The 21,345-nt window shown below is 38.1% G+C and overlaps 1 non-coding gene and 1 pseudogene across 1 annotated transcript; both read right to left on the bottom strand.

Moving 5' to 3' along the window:
• Positions 1–318: 318 nt before the first annotated feature.
• Positions 319–390, bottom strand: trnaq-cug (transfer RNA glutamine (anticodon CUG)). Its single transcript has one exon. It is a non-coding gene; the product is annotated as a tRNA-Gln (tRNA).
• A 4,717-nt stretch (positions 391–5,107) lies between these two features.
• LOC107568053 (NACHT domain- and WD repeat-containing protein 1-like) lies at positions 5,108–20,945 on the bottom strand (annotated as a pseudogene).
• Positions 20,946–21,345: the final 400 nt, after the last annotated feature.

Raw genomic sequence — 21,345 nt, 5'->3', positions numbered from 1 at the left:
AACAAAAGTACAATCTCTTTTCTTCAAGCCCATTATAATAGCGGTCGCTCTTCAAAGGCGTATTTTGGAGCAATGGACATCATTCCACTACAGCCAGGGGAATTAGCTCAAATGGTAGAGAGCTCGCTTAGCATGCGAGAGGTAGTGGGATCGATGCCTGCATTCTCCATGCTGGATCCTTCCCTTTTATGCTCACTTCCCCAAAGAGAAAAACTGGGCTTTGACACTACGAAGCAGCTCTCCCTACGTGAGCTTTTGGGGATCACTGCTGCCGAAAAGTTTTTTGGACCGGGTCTTGCACACATTGGTGGCAAAAGCAGGTCCCACCGAGATTTGAACTCGGATCGCTGGATTCAGAGTCCAGAGTGCTAACCATTACACCATGGAACCTTGACAGGAGCAGCTGTTGCTCACAGGGGCAACAGAGGGGTTGGATCCAAATTATTTTTAGTCACTGGCTCCGAGGACCAAAAACAAAAACACGGAGGATCTGCTGAAACATAGGATCAAACCAAGGACCTTTAGAACTTCAGTCCAATGCTCTTCCAACTGAGATATTTTGGCTACATCCACTAGGCTATTTCTCCAGACTTTTCTCAAACAGACCATTTTAATTTTGTAAGATTAATTAATAAGTAATTGTATCGTTATTCAAGTATCACACTATTATGTTAGCAACATGGTAATTTATTGTAAATTGAGCCAAAATAGACCCAACCACAGACAACTAATAGTTCAGTAGACTATATTACCTGGTGTTTGTGAGTAGTAGTATGTACTTCTAATTCTAATAAGTATTACGTCTAATACTTTTATTCAAGTATCATATTGTTAAGCTTAAGAACACACTGAAAACAAATTCTACTAAAATTAATTGTGAACAGAGCCATGACAAGCCAACCAGTTTAGGCTGGTTTTAGCGGGGGGGTTTATTCTTTTCTTTTCTTTTTTTTCTCAGCAAGGTAAATTGTGAACAGAGCAAAATAGATATAACCTCAGTATGTATAGTTCAATAGACTATTTAACGTAGTATCTGAGAGTAGAATGTGTTTTTTAATGCTTATTTGAGTATAGACCCAACTACAGGCAACCAGTGTTGGGAAAAGTTACTTTTAAAAGTAATGCATTGCAATATTGCGTTACTCCCTTTAAAAAGTAACTAATTATGTTACTTAATTACTTTTTACAGAAAGTAATGAGTTACATTACTTTTGAGTAGGGGTGGGCAATATGACCAAAATCTTATATCACGAAATGAGTGATTTTATATCACGATAATGATATATATCACAATGTAGTTATTTTTTTCTTTTAAAAAGGTTTTTATGATATTAAAATATTTGATACTTTAGAACTTTCATAACCCTTGTCACCAGTGTCAATATCAAACTAATACAAGCCTAAAAAGAGACAAAATAAACAACAACCTCAAGCTCACTGAAGATAAATAAACAGTCAGTGATGAAATAAGGATAAGAAACTAATTGCAAGCAATAGGACAAAAACTACAATAAATTAGTAATGCTACATACATTGTGTAAATTAATTAGTCTTCACTGTTAATTATATCTATCTATCTATCTATCTAGATAGATGTAATTAACATGTATTATGCATAGATTCTATACACACGCATACATATATATATATAAATTATCATTATTATTATTTTTTTAATTTCTTCTTATTAAAGTTACAAAAGTGATTTAGTCAAGAGCAGTGAGAGATTTTCTCTCACTGTTGTTTGATTAATATGAATGGCAGACAGGACGAATATTGGACAGCTTCCCGTTCAAGACCGAAGTCCGGATCCAATATACCATTACATATGCATTTTCTTTTTCAGCTGTTTACTCTCTCTTAAGACCTAAATCACTGTGTTTATGATGAGGATACTTGCAAAGCCAGGGATTATAACTCATATAAGTGTGTTTATGTAATCATTCAAAGCCAATAAAGCGGGAAAAAATGCACACTCCTCTCACACAGAAACAGAGACAGCACATGCATATAGCTCTGTTGTTTGTGTTTCAATGGCTTAAAATCGGTTGTTTTAAAACTGCAGTGCTTAAAAACGCGTGTCCATGCTACACATTAGGGGTGGGGGAAAAATTGATACAGCATAGTATCGTGATATTTTCCTCGGCAATACTGTATCCATACATGGATGCCAAGTATCAATCTTTTATTATACTATTTGGTAGAATAATGAAATCAATTTCTTTACAATCCACTAGATAGTTTCTGGTTAGGTCAGCTGGGTCACCTTCAGCATGCAGTAAGTTAGTAAAATAAAGAGGGCGGCATCGTGGAAAGTTATCAGGAAAGCCCCATCCGCGTTTAAATCGGATGTATAGACTTAGTTCGGATTTGTAAACAAGGAGGGGATGTAAGTAGGGATGCACCGAAAATATAGGCTACATATAATAATAACAATAATATATGGCATGCCGTGTTGCGCAGTATAGGCTTACTTGTTCCGGTTTGCATGGTGTAGGCTAGTTCAGCTGTACTGGGCAATGCTGGTAAAATAATGCTACCTTCAGTGACGCTATTGTTCATTCTTAGTTCAATAAAGTAGTTAACCAATGAACCTTATTGTAAAGTGTTACCAATATTAATATAAATTCTGTCCAGTTTTATTGTGTTACTTTTAGTAAAAGTGTGGTTATTTTATTGGCTTGTGTTTTGTTTTAATTCAGTATCATTAAAATTGAGTTAAATTTAAAAAGTCTTACAAAATTACATTATATTATTTAATAAAATAATAAATAATCATTACAAAGCATTTTCAGTTTCAGTTTTCGGCCAAATGCATCCAGAATTTTCGGTTTCCGTTTCGGCCCAGAATTTTCATTTCGGTTCATCCCTAGATGTGAGACTACATGTTTTATTGAATTTGATTTAAATTTAACAGTAATTTACTTTCAAATGCCCCAATTGTTGAAGGGTCTGCACAACTTTTTAGTACAATTTCAAGTTGCACTGTTCAAAATACCTGTAGTAGCACAGCAGTGCATACCTGCTTACATTTAATTAAGGTGGACTAGATTAGACTGCAATACAAATAGTTGAGTTAGCCAGGTGCATACAACATTTATAACAGGTTTTCATGAAAGTGTTGGTCAGTTTGTCTGTTTGACAATCCCATTTTGCACTGCAACAATAAAACTGAAGTGAGATAAACAAACTGAGAAATGTTTTTTTTTAGTTAAAACAGATGTTGTCAAAGTTTTCCTTTGGGGACATAATTTGAAGTTGGAAAAAGGTAATAAATTGCAATATATCGCAGAATATCGCAATAATATTGTATCATGACACAAGTATCATGATAATATCGTATCGTGAGGTCTCTTTTGATTCCCACCCCTACTACAGATGTGGTCCCTCGTTTAGGAACAAGCACCTCGTTTTGTCCTGGCTGGTCGTTCTCCTGCTTGGAGCCACCTGGTTCGGTCTCCCCTTCATGCCCCGTGGTGGCGTGTAAGATTGCAGTCATCCAAATGATGAAAAAGTATTACCGTGTAGGATATCAAACCGAATCAGACAATCTAAGATGTGATCAAAACACAGTTGAAACACGAGGAGCCGAATTCCACAGAGGCCCAAGACACAGGATGTTCGTAAATCAGATTCTGGCGCCACAAGCCTGAACCAACTAGCAGCTTTGAGTAGCTCACAGCATTTAAACAAAAGAACACTTATTGACAATTCCAAGGAGATTGTCAATTTTGGGGGCAAGTAATCAAGATAAATGATCAAAGAGATGACAGCATGACCATCACGTGATAACCACAATCACAAGCTCTGTGGATTGACGTCCCCCCACCTAGGATACAAAGAACAGACTTTCAGAGATTCCATGAGATAACAGTTGATTTATGAATGGGAATATACAACGCCCCGGGCGAACACGACATCTAATTGGTCAAAACACCATTTGGGATGTGGCCAAAAGTCCAGTTTAAATACTCAGGACACCATTAAATAATCTCTCTTCTTCAACCCCTTTCTTTGCTCGCTCTTTGTTTCACTCTCTTCTTTTTAGTCATAGTTTTGAGCTATGCTTTTTAATCATGCTTCTTTAGCTTTTTGAGTGTGCTCTGGCTTACACGCCAGCTCCTCCAAAACCATGAGGAGAAGTCTCGTCAAACCTAGTCTCGTCAAACTTTACTTCTATTTCTTTAGTTTATTTTATTTTCCGTTGAGAGTTTCGTGTTACGTGTTACGTGTTAAGTTTTGCCTAATGCCGTGTCTCCGAAAGAGTGCTGTCTAAAACTTCAACTTCAACCACCACTCCGCGTCGTCAGCCAACCACTGGCTTCCCAAGACTGAACTTCCAGCCAATCAGCGACCTCGGGAATTGTTCAGATCTATGCAATTAGACATATTGCTGTAAACTTGGGATTTCACATTTTCATTCTCTTAAACTAATTATTTCCTCACTTTCTGTCTTTCTGCAACTTGTGTGAATGCGTGTGTTTATGTGTTAGATTAGTTTATATGTCTTAGATTTATCCAATAAAGCCTTATTTATATTGAAAAGAGAAGTATCTTGTGTTTTGTGCTCACAAGTTAATGTCTTAAACTGCCGATCTTGTTACTGTGCTAATTAATAGTGTTTTCACTCTATTTTGGAAATTAATATCCATTGCAGAGTTGATGTTATAAGGCTCGTTCAATGAATCGCTGGCCGTCTCAGTGATCAGCCGTAAAACAGTGATTCTGTCCAAATTCACTTTAAAATCTTAAATGATTCCCTTTGAGCTAAATTGACCTGTTTCCCTTACAGCCGTAAACAATGTATTTTGCGACATCATGAATTAAGCGATAGGGAATAATATGAAATGACATATTTTTATTTCATCCATCCAATATATATCGTCATATCGCACAGCCCTACTTTTGAGTTACTTTTTAAATCTGAGCAGGGCTGGCTTGTTTGTTTTTAATATAAAAAGTTCTTCTTTTACAAATGCAAAAGCCCTTTCACAACAAAAATGAAATGAATACACCTCAGGCTGAAGGAAATGTAAATTAATGTATGTACAGTAGAGGGCGCAGCTCAAACTAATTGCAAGAAGAATATGACACAGGAAAAGAAAGTTCAACACTATTCAGCAATAACAAAAATGAAACACAAATGTGTCATTTTTGCTTAGTATGGTTGAATTGGATCATTGAAGGTCAGCAGCAAAGACACTGGTTAATAAAAATGTATTATATACATAAAAAACTATATTTGTCTTATTTAACATATTTAATTATTGCAGGTTTGTATAATATTCTGAGTTTGCATTTCACAGTTTTTATTCATTTTGTGGAATACTGAATCTGTTTTTGTGCAGGTGAGATGAGTAAATAAATGTTTATATTTAGTCTAGAACTACAGTAACATCATGTTTACACAGTGAACACAACACCTCAGCACCTACTCCCGATTTCTCTCAACATGGCAACACAAGAGCTGTCAGTAAAGACGGTAAACAAAGTAACTGGCGTTACTTATTTGAAAAAGTTACTCAGATATCTCCTTCTAAATTAAAAAGTAATGTGTTACTTTACTGGTAAAAAGTAATCTGATTACGTAACTGGTGTTACTTGTAATGCTTTACCTCCAACTCTGCAGACAACTTGTAGATCAAAAATACATTTAATAAACTATTTTACATACCATTCGGGATGATGGTATTTTTATGCTGAAATATTGTTATCTTAAAAACTGGCTCAACAACAACAAACTCTTTTAGTTTAATTTAAAAAGCTCAATAAATTATGGCAACCTGCAACCCCTCACCTTGTACTCCATGGTGTGATTCAGCAAGACGGGACTCAGATTCCACAACTTCTGAACACAGTCTTGAGAGCCAATCAGCGCTTGCGCATCCCAGTTGCTCATGGTGATGCAGGTTATGGCTGCACCGTGATGATCCAGCTCGGCTGCCGTGGCACTCTTAAAGTCATAGATCACCACTTCGCCACCAAAGGTCCCATAGAGCAGCCTGGAGTCGTACAGCAGAGCCATGGTGGAGATTGGGGAGTGCAGCAAGTAAAGGGAGTACCTCTCAAGTGGGCCGTCCACACAGGGGAAACTGTCTCTCGATGTAATCTCAAAGATACAAACCGCATCCTCATACGCCACGGCCATTCTGTCCTCCCGCGGGCTGATGGCCATGCTGCGTACTGTCGGCAGGTTTTCTGGAGGTGGCAGGCACAGGGTTTCTGGGGCCAAGTCTAGTGGGTAAATAAGGATGGTACCAGTCCTCAATCCACAGAAGAGTAAGCGTTTCTGCTGGGCTAATTCCATACAGCACACTTCTGAGGACACATCCATACTGTCGGACCGTAGACCTGTGAAACACACAAACACTTTTGGCTTGAGAACTTTTGCAGATTTGTTTTGAATTACTTTAAATATGTCTCGCATATCAATACAAAAATGAAAACCAATATCCTGTTATTATATTTTTCACCTTCCGAGCAGCTCCAGGTGAAAATCTCTGTTTCATCTCCTTCTTTCACATAGAATACAGTGTCACCGTCTTTCGACAGGGCCACTAGGGGGCAGTATGCTGGGATGAAAGTTTTGCTCCTGTGCTTGGTGTTGTAATCCAGCTGCCATACTTTGAGCTGGTTGGCAATAACGGAAGCAGAGATAATAGTGCGCTGATGGACAGCCAAAGAGGCCACAGCAGAATCCATCACACCAATCCAGTCCAGCAGGGCTCCTGTGGTTACACTCCACACCTTAAAGAGCGCAACAAGATCAACTTTCGGTTGAGACAATAGCAGTGAGATGAAAATTTATGGGAAGAAAGGGATTAAACTGACCCGTATAATCCGATCCTGGGCACTTGTGATGATTTCGCTGCCTTCACTGCTTGAAACGGCACATAAGACTGATGCGTCATGGTGAAGATCCAGAACCTTCTGCATTGAAGTCAGCGTCACAAGGAACACGCACAATGTTCTGTCACATCCTTCAACAAGAAAAAAAATGGTTTAAAAAAATGGATTTCAAGCAAATAGGTTTAGTGGCACTGTTCATAAGGAGTTTAAGGCCATGTCCACAGAGATTATATCGCCACCTGTTGGCTTGGCATGCTCTTGACAGTGCTTCATAGCATGCTTTTGCCTTTTCATGTGGACGGAGATTTTTTTTTTAAACGGAAGAAGGAAAACTCCATTTATAAAATTACCCGTGTACGTGTGGACATGGCCTAAGTTGTGTTCTAGATAAAATCTTACTGATCAGAAAATAATCACAATCTAGAAAGTTTAAAGTATTCTAATTCTTATAATAGATTAACAAAAAAAGTAGTATTTAGTCTTTTCACTAATGTGGGCTCTGATTCTACAATCATTAAAACTTAGCTATTCAATCCTCTCACCTTAAATTTTTGTAAGAAATATTATTAAACAAACATTTAGTTATGGGGAACTAAATACCAAAATTTGGTCTTGTCTCGACTAGACACCAAAAATATCAGAACTTGGCCCCCAAACTAGATAAATGAGTGATAGCTTCTATTAGGCTAAATCTGCAACCCTGTTACCCATTCAGTCATTTTATTATAATATTGATTGAATTTTATGTAATTATTCAAATATATGATAATATAGAATAAAACCATTATAATATTTATGCTTTACCAATACATGAAAGGACTAAAGAGAAAAAGAGTATTACAAAAAAGACATAGTTATATCAATTATTTCAAAAATGAAAATTCCATTATCGATTTTTTTTCTTCCTCCTGTAGAACTAAAAAATCTCAATGTGGAAAAAAGTGAGTTATACTGCCTTCCTGAGTTTAACAACAACAACAACAACAACAAACAAATACAGTTCTTTTTTTTTGTTACCTGTTACCCAATCAGTCATTTCATAATAATATTTATTGAATTTTATTTTAATTATTCAAAAATATGCTAATATAATATAAAACAGATAATATAATATTTAGTTTGATCAAGTGGACAAACAACAAATCTAAAGATGAAGTACTTCACATTGTTAAATAAATGTCCCTTTTTTTATTGCAAGCCTTATTTTGCACCCTTTTCATGGAAAGTGCTACTTAATTAATGGTATTAAACGTGATGTCTGATATTTTTGAGGTAAGCCATTCGTATCTTGATATTCTGAAAAGTGTAAACTTGGTCTTGGTTTAAATATTGTTTTTGTAAGCAGCCCAACATTCTGGCTCAACCAATCGAATGGTAATGGTCAGTTGATAAAATAATTGATTGACCTTAGTGATGCACAATTAATAAATGAGTAAACAATCCTGACAATGATATGCATAAAAGCACCTGCAAACAGCAATTTTTCATCCTCAGATGTTCTGAGGAACAAAGCTGGAGAGGGAAGATCAACCACAGACTCAACACCATGGCTCCATACCTGCACACACACAAAACCTTCCAATAAAGCTGAGATGTGACATTTTGCTTGGTCTTTACTGAAACAAGATACATACCGAATGGAGACGGCTTTCCCCAAAAGCAATGAGTATCTTGGAGTATTTGGTGAGTGTCAGAGAGCAGGTGATATTGTCGTGTCCAGCAGGGTAGGGTAGGGGGGTCTGGGAATGTTGCATGCCAGTGGATATGTCATAAAAACAGAGCGCCCCCTCACTGCATATGCATGCTACTGCATCTCCAACAACACCAAGAACAGAAAAAAATCCTGCTGTCAGCTCATGCAGGGGCTCTGCAGTGTCCAAGTGCCAAGCTTTAACCTACATGGGAAAGGATGGTAGAGAAAATATAAACTAACAGCATTCTACACAGTTATAATTAAACAAACACAAAAAGAAAATTCTGTCATTATACATGTTTGTTAATTACGTTTTTTTGGTCTTTCCGTTCTTCTTGTTGTTATATATTTGTAAGGCTAGATCTGCATGAAGACTTTAACATTTCTCAATTTTTATTATCATTACACAAATAATGACTGGGGCCAGTTGCATAAAATGCTTACAGTAGCATAGTCTAACACGTTATTTATTTATTGAATTAATTTTAAGACTGGTCATAACTTTAAGTCGATTTAAAATATAGATTAGACTAATTTGAATCTGAAAAATAAGACTCCTTGGCTAACTGCTAGTTGGTCAGATTAGTTCTTAAAGGCGTCATCGGATGCAAAATTCAATTTTAAATGTTGTTTGACCATAAATGTGTGTTGGCAGTGTGTGTACACATCCACCCTATGATAAAAATCCACCCAGTGGTTTTTATTTAATCCCTAAAAATAATATCCGCTGAAGTGGATTACTTTCGCTTTTGAAGGGAATGTTTACGGTGGCCGAGAAGTGCTAAACAAATCACAATTCTGAAAACAAAATAACAAATTACAAACGCAAATGCAAGTCTAAAAAACAAAATAACAATTCAGAAAACACAACAACAATTCAGAAAACATTATAACAAGTCAGAAAACACAATGACAAATTCGAAAACAAATTAACAGGACAGAAAACACAACGACAAATCAGACAAACCGGAAGAGGTAGGTATAGTTTGAGACAGCGCCATTGGTTTGGGATTACTCACTGCTGACTGGACGAGACATCTGTCAATCAACGTATACAGGAAGAACCAGCCGAAGAACAGCCGTGGTAGAAAGTTCAGAGATGGTATTAAAGTAGCTCAGTTTAAATGTGTTGTATGAATTGCCCTTACTATGGAATAAAAAATATGGGCTGTCTAAGGTCTATTTTATTCCGTAGTTTGCGTTTGTAATTTGTTATTTTGTTTTCAGAATTGTGATTTGTTTTGCACTTCTCGACCACCGTAGGAATGTGCCCCCGATCTGCCTATGTTCGAGCGAATCATTCGTGATCCAGCCTCACCTACAGAAGAAGTGAGTTTAAGCAAATCGCAAATCACCTTTACTAATAATGTGCTAGTTAGCAAATTTCTCGGTTAAATGCGGCTAAAGTAAACAGAACTGCTCATCACCCCACAGAAGAGAGGGACGGGGTGAGCAGAGCTCATTAGCATTTAAAGCGACATGCAACAGAACTGATTGCTGTGAAAAGAGCTGATTTTAGTAAAGTAAAAGGGTGTTTTTACATTACCACTGAGAAATTTTAACCAAAGCATGTTATAGACTTTTCATTAAGACCCTAAAGCATCATATCAACTTGTGAAAAATGTGCATCCAATTACCCCTTTAAGACACAGCCTCAACATAATGGCTAAGTTTACACAACTGGCCCCTGGTTTGGTATAGTAAGAGAAACGTAAATAGTAAAAAATAATGACAATTTTAATTTGAACATGAACCGTTCATTTAATAAAAATAAAAAAATGGTAAAATTGTAATTTTTCATACTAGGCTGCTTGGGTTGGTTATGATAATCTTCCTTTCTTCAATCATGTGAACGTGTGTAGGAGTGTGTGTTTGGACAGACACTGCATCAGTGATACAGAAAATCTGTTGTCCACTTATCAGACACCATTTTCTTAGTGTCCCATCGAGTCCAGTAGATAGACAGTGATTGGTTTTGTCCATCAGCTTCAGGGACAGCACCCCCGCTACACAGAGAGAAACAAAACGTGTTTGTATTTGCATATATAAAATGGTGTTCACCCTAAAGCATTTTTCGGGTAGTTTCTAATAGGCACATAGAAATAGCTTGAAAACTGGGGGAAATATAGAAAACATTTCTATAATTAAGTTAGCTATGTCCCTTATTTCTTTGTTTGTTAAACTATTCATTTCCTTATAAAAGGGATAGTACCGGTCCTGAATTCTAATTGATCAATAGAGTGTGCAATAATTCATGCTGCAATCTACAATATAATGTGAAACACCATATAACTGCACACCTCCACTGGCAGATTGATTTTTTGCTGCATAGCAACGTTCTTTGAGGAACTATGTGGGAACTGAAGTGTGCACCCCTAAGGGAGCATGGCATTACTGTCTCATTGGGGACTGGCTCATCCTACACCATGGCTATTTTGTGCTGTTCTATCTTCTGTCGCAGGCGCGTTCATGAGAGAGGGGCGTTCCAGCGGATGACGCAAGATGTAGGCAAATTCGGTGATGAATGTGGAAGTGACAAACGTGGATGTGCAGTGGAGAGAGCAAAACAAAACACTGGGTCAGGAATTAGAAGTACAAAACGAAGATTTGTAAAAGAAAAATGTCGGAGGATGCCACGAGCCAGGAGGAGACTGGTTTTCCTTTTGCTGTAAACAAAAGTTGGTTAAAATGAGACTATTTTCACTGGAGCTTACGCTACGCCTACATCCTACGTCATCCGCTGGAACATCACTCTCTCGTAACGCACTAGCTACAGATTACGGTTTATAAAGTTTTAAATATGATTAAAATTTAAAATTAAAATTTTCTTACACAATTGCATCGATTTGTTTCAAAAGGACTATATTAACCCCCAGAGCAATGGGGAGCACTTTTTATGATGGATGGATGCACTTTATTGGACTTTAAAGTCTTAACACCCATTCACTGCCATTATAAAGTTTGGAAAAGCCAGGACTCTTTTTTTTTCATATTCGTCATCCTTTCCAATCAAAATGCTTGCTACGAATGCGAAAAAACAGAAAATCGAACCTGATCCGAATTTTTTTATGACGGACAAAACTTTCGGAGGCAGTGTGTAAATATGATTGACACAATGTGAGGTTGTATTTATTTTTTAACGTGCAAAAATTTCGGACAATAATTTTGGACTCAGTGTGCAAAGACCTTTACACTCTCTTAAATTTGAATTTTCTGAATCAAACACTACACCCTTGCCTTCTACACTGTTAAGAACCTACCAGTGTGTCCAAAAAGATTGTGAAGAGTCTGGAGATGGTTTAGACTCCAGACTATGATCAGTCCTTCCTCTGAACCTGCTACCAGCAGCTCTCTCTTTGAGCACAGCACAACAGCTTTCACCCCTTCAAAAGTCAAGAAAACACACATTGATATGAAGCCACATGTAGCAGATTAGCAACAGAATGTGTGGTAAGATATTTTTACTCTAAAATCTTTAACAAATCCTTTATGTCACCTCTAGTGAACCCCGTGAGGGTGCTCTTCAGTGGGCCCCCAGGGGCCTGAAAGAAGCTGCTTTTGGGCACAAGCACTGGGTCAGTACAGGAACCAAACCAGTCCATGCACTGAGAACACAGCTGACCAATCATGGAAGGGTAGAGATCAGCGAGGCACTGCAGCCTGGAGAAGATCTCCGTGACCAAAAGTGAGGGATCTTATAGAAGAGTGAGATATATACTGAAAGATGAGTTATATCATAACAGATTTTAGATCATGGGTGTCAAACTCAGTTCCTGGAGGGCCGCAGCCCTGCAGAGTTTAGTTCCAACCCTAATTAAACACACCTGATCCAGCTAATCACGTCTTTCAGGCTTATTTGAAAACTAGATGGTTTGTGTGTCGGATCAGGGTTGAAACTAAACTCTGCAGGGCTGCGGCCCTCCAGGAACTGAGTTTGACACCCCTGCTTTAGATGTTCTTGAATTGTAAGCAATGTTTAATGGGACAGTCAAAGAACAATTAATTGGTGTGACTGGTTTTCCTGCCAATAAATAAAGAGAAAAAAATGTCTCTGAATGTCATCTGAAAAGCCTCATACTACTTACAGAGAATTTATAAATGCATTTTAAAAAGCAAGAAATTATTTAAGCATTGATATTTTTAAATAATACATAAATTACAAATACCTTTTGTGCATTTATATATATTTTACATATTTAACAATAAAATATATTTAAATATCAATAAAGCAAACAATTTTTTTTAAATAAAGTATTTATTAATTGCTTTTATTTATCCATTTGCTAGCTGATTTTTCCCCCATTAAGCAACCAATAAACATGTGACTACATTCTAAAATAAAGGGTGTAATAATGGCACACCTCACCTTCCTAGACCCCATTAAATTGCTTGAGAAATGCAGTTTCTTTATTGAATTTCCTACTAGATTATCTCTAAATGACCTCTAAGCTAGTAGACATAAACTAAAAGCCACACAACTCCAATTACCATTTCATAAAAACATGAAACCAAAACATTTCTTTATATTCCCTTACAAACTAATTCTTATTTACATTTGCTTTAATAAGTAAATGTTATCGGTAGAATACAGCCTATGAAACCCCCAGTGGTCAATACTTACCCACACGGCCATCGCTAAAATCTAACGAGGGCTTAAGAAGCAGAAATGTCTCTTTCAGCATTTGTATCTCAGGACAGTCTGTGAGGTCAGTGCAAAGTGACAGGTCCTGAATAACACAGCTCACGCCACACCGCAGAGTTTTACAACACAACCAGTCCAGACTGCCTGTGAGAATAAATGCACATTCATGTTTTTATATATTTGTTTATACATGTTGTATATTTTTAAGTTGGCAAAAACATAAAACATAGACGGCTTTCAAGAGAATATCCAATAGACTTGGCTATTTTTAAATGTAACTATTCCTATCTAAACCTCACCGAGCACTGATTGGCGTAGCTCCTCCCATTTTCCCGCATGAGCGAGGTGATAGGGCAGTTCATTAAGCTTCCGTATATTGGCAACTTCTCCGGTGAACCGCAAAGGCTGGGGTGGTACCTTGAAAAAAAATACCATGTTTTACCACCAAATATTTAGTAGAAATATAGGTTACTTAGCATCTAAAATATATTGACATAATGCTGATTTTGTGACCTTGAACAATACCTTTCTGTCAGCATTGAGCAGTGTACTTAGTGAGGGCAGAAGGATGGGCCTGAGCTGCCCCTGACTCCACTGTCCTGAGAAATATTCAGCGAGGATGTTGTGCATGCCAGCTTTCATATCACGTGATAAATATCTCTTCCTTACTAGCTCTGCAAACTGCTTAAGAAAAGTAATGGCTGAGTTGGAATGGGCATAGGAAGCGCTGGGACTTTTCCTAGTATTTTGCTTGACTTGTGGGAAAGCAAACCTTTACCTGTGGGTGAAACCCAGCAGAATAACACCCCCCTCCCATCTCTCCATCAGATGAGCTCTGAGGTCATGCTGGAGACGGGACCAGTGAAGTAGTGGGAAGCGAAGGAGTGTGTGGCTTGGAGGAAGCCAGTACTTATACATTTCAGCAAGAACGTCATTATCTAACGACAAGACATCCTGTAACTCTGCCTCTGATAGACCATTTCTGAATATATAAAAGACAAATAATGACATTCTGTAACTTAGACTTCTGTAGCTGTCAGTGTCAACAATATGAGTTGGACTTGCCAATTTTGAAGGCTAGTATTTGACTCATCGAAATTGGCAAATATACACAGAAAAAAAAGCATGGACTTTTAATGTGGCGCAGAGGCTGCTTGAGAATTAGCTACCAATTGAATGTGAATTTGAATAGAATTGGCTACACCCACGGGATGTTGCATTGGAAATGGAATCGGAATGAAAGAAATTGAGTTTTATTGAATTCAAAGAAATGTAATACTACTAAGTTAATACTTTAACTCCAAATAATTAAAGAAAACTATATATACAACAATTAAAAATACAAAAATACATACTAACATCAATACCATGAATCTGTCTAACTTTTATTGATTAAATAAGAGCATTCTGGGAAATCAAGTGCTCTCCCACCAACGTCCATAAAATTATTAATGAATTTTAATGTAATGCAATATATGAAGAGTTCATTTGCAAAAACAGATCACTCCGTTTTTAACAATTTTCAAAAACCATGTTTTTTCATTGTGCATTCCAATTAATCTCAATCAAAAGCAGTTGGGTTATTTTGATTAGGTTAAAAATAACTAAAAAATACAGCTAACTAACACAATAAAACAATAAAAACATGATAACATAATAAAAAACATGATTTTTGAAAATATTAAAAAACGGAGTTATCTGTTTTTGCAAATAAACTCTTCATATATTTCCACAGGTGCATAATTTCAAGCATTGATTATTAATATCATGAAATATTTATCAAAATACCCCATATGTTATGTGCATATTAATACATGTACAGGTAATTCATGCAAAAAAAATATTAGTAAAATATAACAATACATAATATAAAATAGATTTAAACTGCACATACAATATATTTAGTTATATATATATATTTAATTTAACATATAATATAATTTCATTGTAATTCTACTTCTTTTCATTAAAATCTGAATTACAATTCAGCATCCTGTTAACTACCTCAATTCAAATTAAAAAATGAATTGTAATTTAAAAATCATGAATTTGATCTGAATGAGCACAAATTTGGTACTTACACACGAGCTCATTCTCCTCCGTGCCTCAGCAGCGGAGGGTCCTGAACCACGGGAAGCAGATGGCTGCCCCTCTTTACTTGAAAAGAGAGACAAACGAGAACGGAGCTTTTTCATTGGAAAAAACTCGCAATGCACGCAGATTGCCCCCTCGAGGACATCGCGTGCGTGCTCCTCGCCCAAACAAACAACACATAGATTGTGTGTGTTATCTGGTGTCAAATAGCGCTGACACGGATGCACACACCTTCTAAATGCTCTACTAGTGCTTGCCATAATAAATAGAGATAGCTCTTACTTTTTCCTTGGAAATGCACGCTTCAAACAGAACAGTCAATGAAGACGAAGAAGAGAATGATGTGTAGCTCCCGGCGCCAATTTATACTGTAATCGTACCGGTAGTGACGTCATGGCTGTCGCCGGCCAACAAGTTGGTGTTTTTTCAATGTATGCTTCAGACACGGGTCACGACGAGGCGTTCCCCATAGCGACCCCTAGAGGACGCAGTTCGAAGTTCCCATGAAAGGGAACTATCTAAGACATGCTCACAGCTGAGTATTTCTTGAGCACAGTCAATTTTTACATGTAATTTGGATGTGGCAAAGCTTGGCAGCGTAAAGACGCCCTTATACTAAATTACCAAAACATCCTCATAATCTACCATCAAAAAGTTAACATACTGGGTCTTCCTAAAATCAACATAAATTATGACTTACCTTGATAACAAGATGAAGCACAGAGCATGACTAACTAGCTTCTTTCCATGATTCTCCTCAAGTGTCTCCACAAACTGTGTCATCACTTCCTGTGCAGAGCTGCCCAGGCGAACATTAGACATGGAGGTGTAGGAGGGCCACTGTTTGGCAGTGTCTAGTAAGAGTTTCAGATGCAAAGGGCTTCTGCTTTGCTGGAAGCTGTTTAAGACGGTGCCCAACTGTTCTGAGGTCAGCTTGCGTCCAGCTGCGCTCATGTAGGCATCAATGATGTCTTTCCCTTGATCATCAGTGAGAGGTTCCACACTAAAGAAGTTTAGTTCTGCTGAAACCAAAGATTTACATTTCTCAACACAGTCATCAGAAATAGAGAGTACAATTTGTACATTGGGAGGGATCACTTTAGGTATCCAGTCTAGTTGATGAGGTTTGTTTGCCTCTAACAGCTGGTCCAATGAGTCCAGAATGAGCAGGAGTGTGTCTCCTTGTTTTGACACGTCTTCCAGCATGGAATGGAAAAACCGGACTAGCTCTTCATGCATGTTGGAAATATGTGGATAGGGGAACTGCAACCCTAAAGCTCCACACACTTGAAGACAAACACCTCTGAGAACAGAGTCAAGATCCGAGCTGAGTGGAGATGTTCCCAGCAACCTCAGCACCACAACTCCTCGATGGTCAACCACGCCTCGCATTTCTTGAGCCAGTTTGCAAAGCAGAGATGTTTTACCAACCCCTGAAGGTCCATGAACCAGAAAAGGTACGTGGCAAACATTCGAGGACTCCCACATGTCAATGCAGATCTTTCCCAGAATGCTGTCCCTTCCTTTAAACACAGAGCACTTCTCCTCGCTCAACACGGCATGATGGAAGATCTCCTGTTTCAACAAAGACCATCCTGGATCTTCTGTGCTACAAGTTCCTGAAGCTTGCAGAGCGTTCCTGCTGATCAGTTCCTTCATTTGGGATGTCACCTGCTCACACAGTTTTCCCAGGTACTCCTTGTGTTCTTTGCTGCTCGGGTCCATAGCTCCTTTGCTGAGTTCCATGCAGAGCGGTTGGAGGTGACCTGTCTTGCAGATGCGCTGCTTCAGGTCGGCCAAGAGCTCCCGGGCTTCGGTGTCCAGCAAGCCATCGGCTGTGACGTCCAGAAGAAACTTTGCAAAGTTTTTCTTGTAATTTCTTTTACTAAGTCGAGGCAGTTCACGGAAAAACAGCACCGCTGATGCATCCTTTTGAGTCTTGAGAAAGCCGTGCTCCATCTCATACTCTAAGACTATGAAATACACACAACAAAAGCATGATAATCATAAAAACAACAGGAAAAACTAAGGCAGGATTCATTAAAATGATAAGACTTAGATTTAGATTTTTTAAATAATTAGATGCACAAATCCTTTTGGGGGGGGGCATCTTCCGCCATTTTGGAGAGTACCCCAGAATGTAATCAACGTAATCAGCATTGTTTACGCTTAGGGTAAAGCGCGCATTTGCGTTCTGATGCTCTCCAAAATGGCGGAAGACAGTAACTCGGGGGGGGAGAAGAGTTGTTGAATAAAGTAATTATTTTTGTTTTTTTTGCGCACAAAAAGTATTCTCGTAGCTTCGCAAAATTGAAGTTGAGCCGCTGAAGTCACAAGGACTGTTTTACCGATATCCTTACTACGTTTCTGTCTGGGAACATTACAGTTGCGTTGCTCACTATGGAGGGTCAGAGAGCTCTCAGATTTAATCAAAAATATCTTAATTTGTGTTCCGAAGATGAACGAAGGTCTTACGGGTTTGGAACGACATGAGGGTGAGTAATTAATGACAGAATTTTCATTTTGGGTTGAACTAACACTTTAAGGTCCGACCTAAACTCCTGCAGACTCAATCACAAGCACACAATCATGGTGCCACACACAGTTTATATAGCAACAAAAAGCTAACTAAACCAAACTTATAAGGGAAAAACAACAACATTTGAATATATATCAGCGTCATTAGAATTTCTTTGGGAAAATGTATTTGATGTGCAATTTGTTTTTTTAGTTTGGCTGACGTCCCATTCATTTAGATGGAGAGGGCAGTGTTTATGGCCTGTACTGCAGCCAGTCCCCAGAGACGAACTAAATGTTTTGGTCTCACTCTGTAGAATATGTGCAGCAAACTTGATTATACAATGAAAGTCAGTTGGGTCCAGAGCATGTGAGCGAAGCAGAGCGGTGTGACACTCCGCTACGTTTTCCGCTCTATGGACGTGCGCTCCACTCAGTCGCTCTAACCGCCCAAGCAAGCGCTCCGTTAATATTCCGCTCACGCTCACCGTAAACCAATTCCCGCTCAGATCCCGCTCCGTTCTGTAAAGAACGAATTTGCGTGCATTATATTAGATTATAAATTACTGCTGCCTATATCTAGCCTACATTCTGTAGGACTACCTATTGTTTCGGGTCAGTTTTTTTTTTTCAATAATATTTTAATAGGCCTAAGTGGTGTAGGCTAATATCTTCTTTACTCTGTAGTTCTGCATTTAGGCCTATATACAGCTGTGTGTTAGCTTAGGTCTACAGTTTAACTGAGATTATTTAATAACTACGGAGCTCCGAATATAATTAAAATTAACAATTCGTTTCTAAGACGTCAACAGGTTTTATAATTTTTTTAATGATCGGGGCTCTGTGCAACCGAATATAACCTTAGCCTACCTGTTTATTCATTTATTATGGTATGTAACCAGCTCACCTTTTGCTGCACCATGTTTGCGTACATCTTTGTGCTTTCTGTAATCAATATGAATCTGTACTAACTTTAACAGTCTCCCCGCACTCCCTCTCAGTTTCTTCTCCCTGCTCATTCTTAACTTTGATTTTTACTTTACATTTATGTATAAGGCTTGCAACTTCGTTGAAACAATATCTGAACTCCATAACTGCTCTACTATTCTCGATCTCTAAAGATTCTCGATCTCGAACAAGCAAATCACCAAACGACATTCTGGGTTGAGCGAGCGGCACTGAGCGTATTGAGCGAGCAGAATCTTCAGAAAGGGAAATATTACCACTCCGCTCACACTCCGCTCCGCTCACATGCTCTGGTTGGGTCAGGTTTGGGATGCCAAAAATTGTGCCTTATTTTGCACCATATTCATGGAAGGCTTCACAGTCCCTTACCAGATTTGAAAAACTTGTGCTTTTGGTCAACACTGATATCCCCGTCTCTCTCGGCCTGTTGCGCAGCAGTGCGGAGAGCCAGCAGCAGTCGCGATTCTGTCAGATTCCAGGATATGACATCATTGTCACGCAACTGTCCGCTCTCTGAGCCCCTGTCACTGTAATGAGGATAGTGAGCTGTGATTGGCTGGAGGATATATGTGGGTGGGACTGAGTTGCTATCTTTGGAGAACCATTGGTTAAGGAGCTTTAAACTCTCTGAAGCTTTGGGAAGTTTTGATATCAGCAACTCAAACTCTGTCTCTGGTATGAGGCGTGGGATGGGCCGATGGCCGTACTGATTACCGAGCAGAGCCTGAGAAGAAAAACAGTGAAAATCAGAGATACGCAATTATACTTATGCTTAGAGAAACAGACCAAAAGGTGTTCATTGCGTTCAACTAAACTGTATAACATTAGGTTGCTGGTGACACATACAATAAAAGTTGGGCCATCTGATATTCTCTGGCAGGACTCAATTTCTTTAATGCACAGTTCAGTTGTCAAGTGATCAGCTGTGAAGATCTCACGCACTCCGCATCTCAAATCCACTACCTGTGAGAAAAAAAACAAACTAAATTCAACGCCAGTACATATGTTCAACAAATAAAAACATAATATAGACAGTTGTTTATGTTTCCCATCAGAATTCAACTAGACAGGAAATAAATTTTTAGCACAAACCTCAAAGACGAGACCCAAGCTTTGACAGTGAGCCTGCAGCTCAGCATAGGCCTTCTCCCAGAATGCATTTCTCTCATGTTTCATGTCTGTCAAATAAATTAAATGTATTAATGTCAGGTCCTGAAGGAGTTTTTTCATGATATTTATTCATGTACATTATCTTACTTATTACACTAATATTTAATAATATGCTTATTACAAAACCAAGAGCACTATGTAGGTAATTGATTGTCTAACACAACAGTCATTTGTATGGTTTTACATCATTATAGAAAAATGCCTAACCACCTCCATTAATCAGAACTATTCCAATATTTCGATATCAGTACAAACACAAATTTTGGTAAAACTTTATTTTAAGCACCAATTCTCACTTTTATTACCATGCATATTACTAGCATGTTGGCTGTTTATTAGTACTTAAAAAGCACATATTAATGCCTTATCCAGCATGACCATATTGTATATCCTTTATTCCTATCTCATGCCTGAACATAACAGCTACTTTACTATTAATAAGCAGCAAATTATGAGTTTACTGCAGCAAAAATTTTAATATTAGTGAATAGTTAATAGTGAGAATTAGTCCACAAACTGAAGTGTGACCCTAATTCTGCCTTCCTCCACAAAATATATATATTTTTATTTTGCATATTAAAGTTACATATATTCTACACTTATTTGGACTAATGCATTTTCATGATTTGTGATTATTGAATAAACATTTCAGTAGTATTTTATAGAGACTGTACCCATAGTGAAAATAAACATTTTAGAACTGAGCTTAACTATAAAAATCACACTACAGAATTGCCCTTGACTTGAAGAATGTTCTTTTCTCTCTTAAATTCAATTCAAAATTCCCTAATATTTCCAGGTTTTCCATGACTTTGGAATAAAGAGCAAAGTTTGTTTCAGAAAAAAGGCCACATACAAAGGCAAGCGGACTAAACAAGCAGCGCAAGTCTTACCTGAGTGTGTGGAGCTGATGAAAACCCGCACCATTTTGGAAACAGGCTGTAGAGCATCAGCGCTCTGTCCCCGCAGAGCCTCCAGTCCAAGAGCTTCGCTCATCTTCTCCACCACAGCCATCCTGACCAACACGCCTCAAGAAACCCTGAGTATGATTGCCTGCCTTACTGTGCTCATAAGCCACTCAAATCTGAACGACCCAAAGTAGCTCTACAGCATCGAACAAAGAGATCCAGAACTACTGAGCATCACTGCTTAATTTGAGAAGTGAAGAAATAATCTGAAAGCCAAATATTTATTAGATGTTTTCACAGAAACAAGGAAAAGAAAACAGCTCTGTTGCGAAGCACTCCAGCTCATTTGTTTGTTCTCCTCTGCACCCGTCATCTATCCACTGAGATCAGGAAGGCCGAGAGAGACCTGGTGTTTACGATCCGCCGCCTGCAGACCCTGGAGATCATGAGCAGCTGCCACATGTTTAATTAGCCTGAAGTGTATAAAGGCATAAATGGCTGCTTTT

Source organism: Sinocyclocheilus grahami, unplaced genomic scaffold, assembly GCF_001515645.1.
Source record: "Sinocyclocheilus grahami isolate Dianchi unplaced genomic scaffold, SAMN03320097.WGS_v1.1 scaffold1210.1, whole genome shotgun sequence".
Classification (NCBI taxonomy): Eukaryota; Metazoa; Chordata; class Actinopteri; order Cypriniformes; family Cyprinidae; genus Sinocyclocheilus; species Sinocyclocheilus grahami.
Note: the sequence above shows the minus strand (reverse complement) of the source record. Positions and strands in the feature narration are given on the sequence as shown.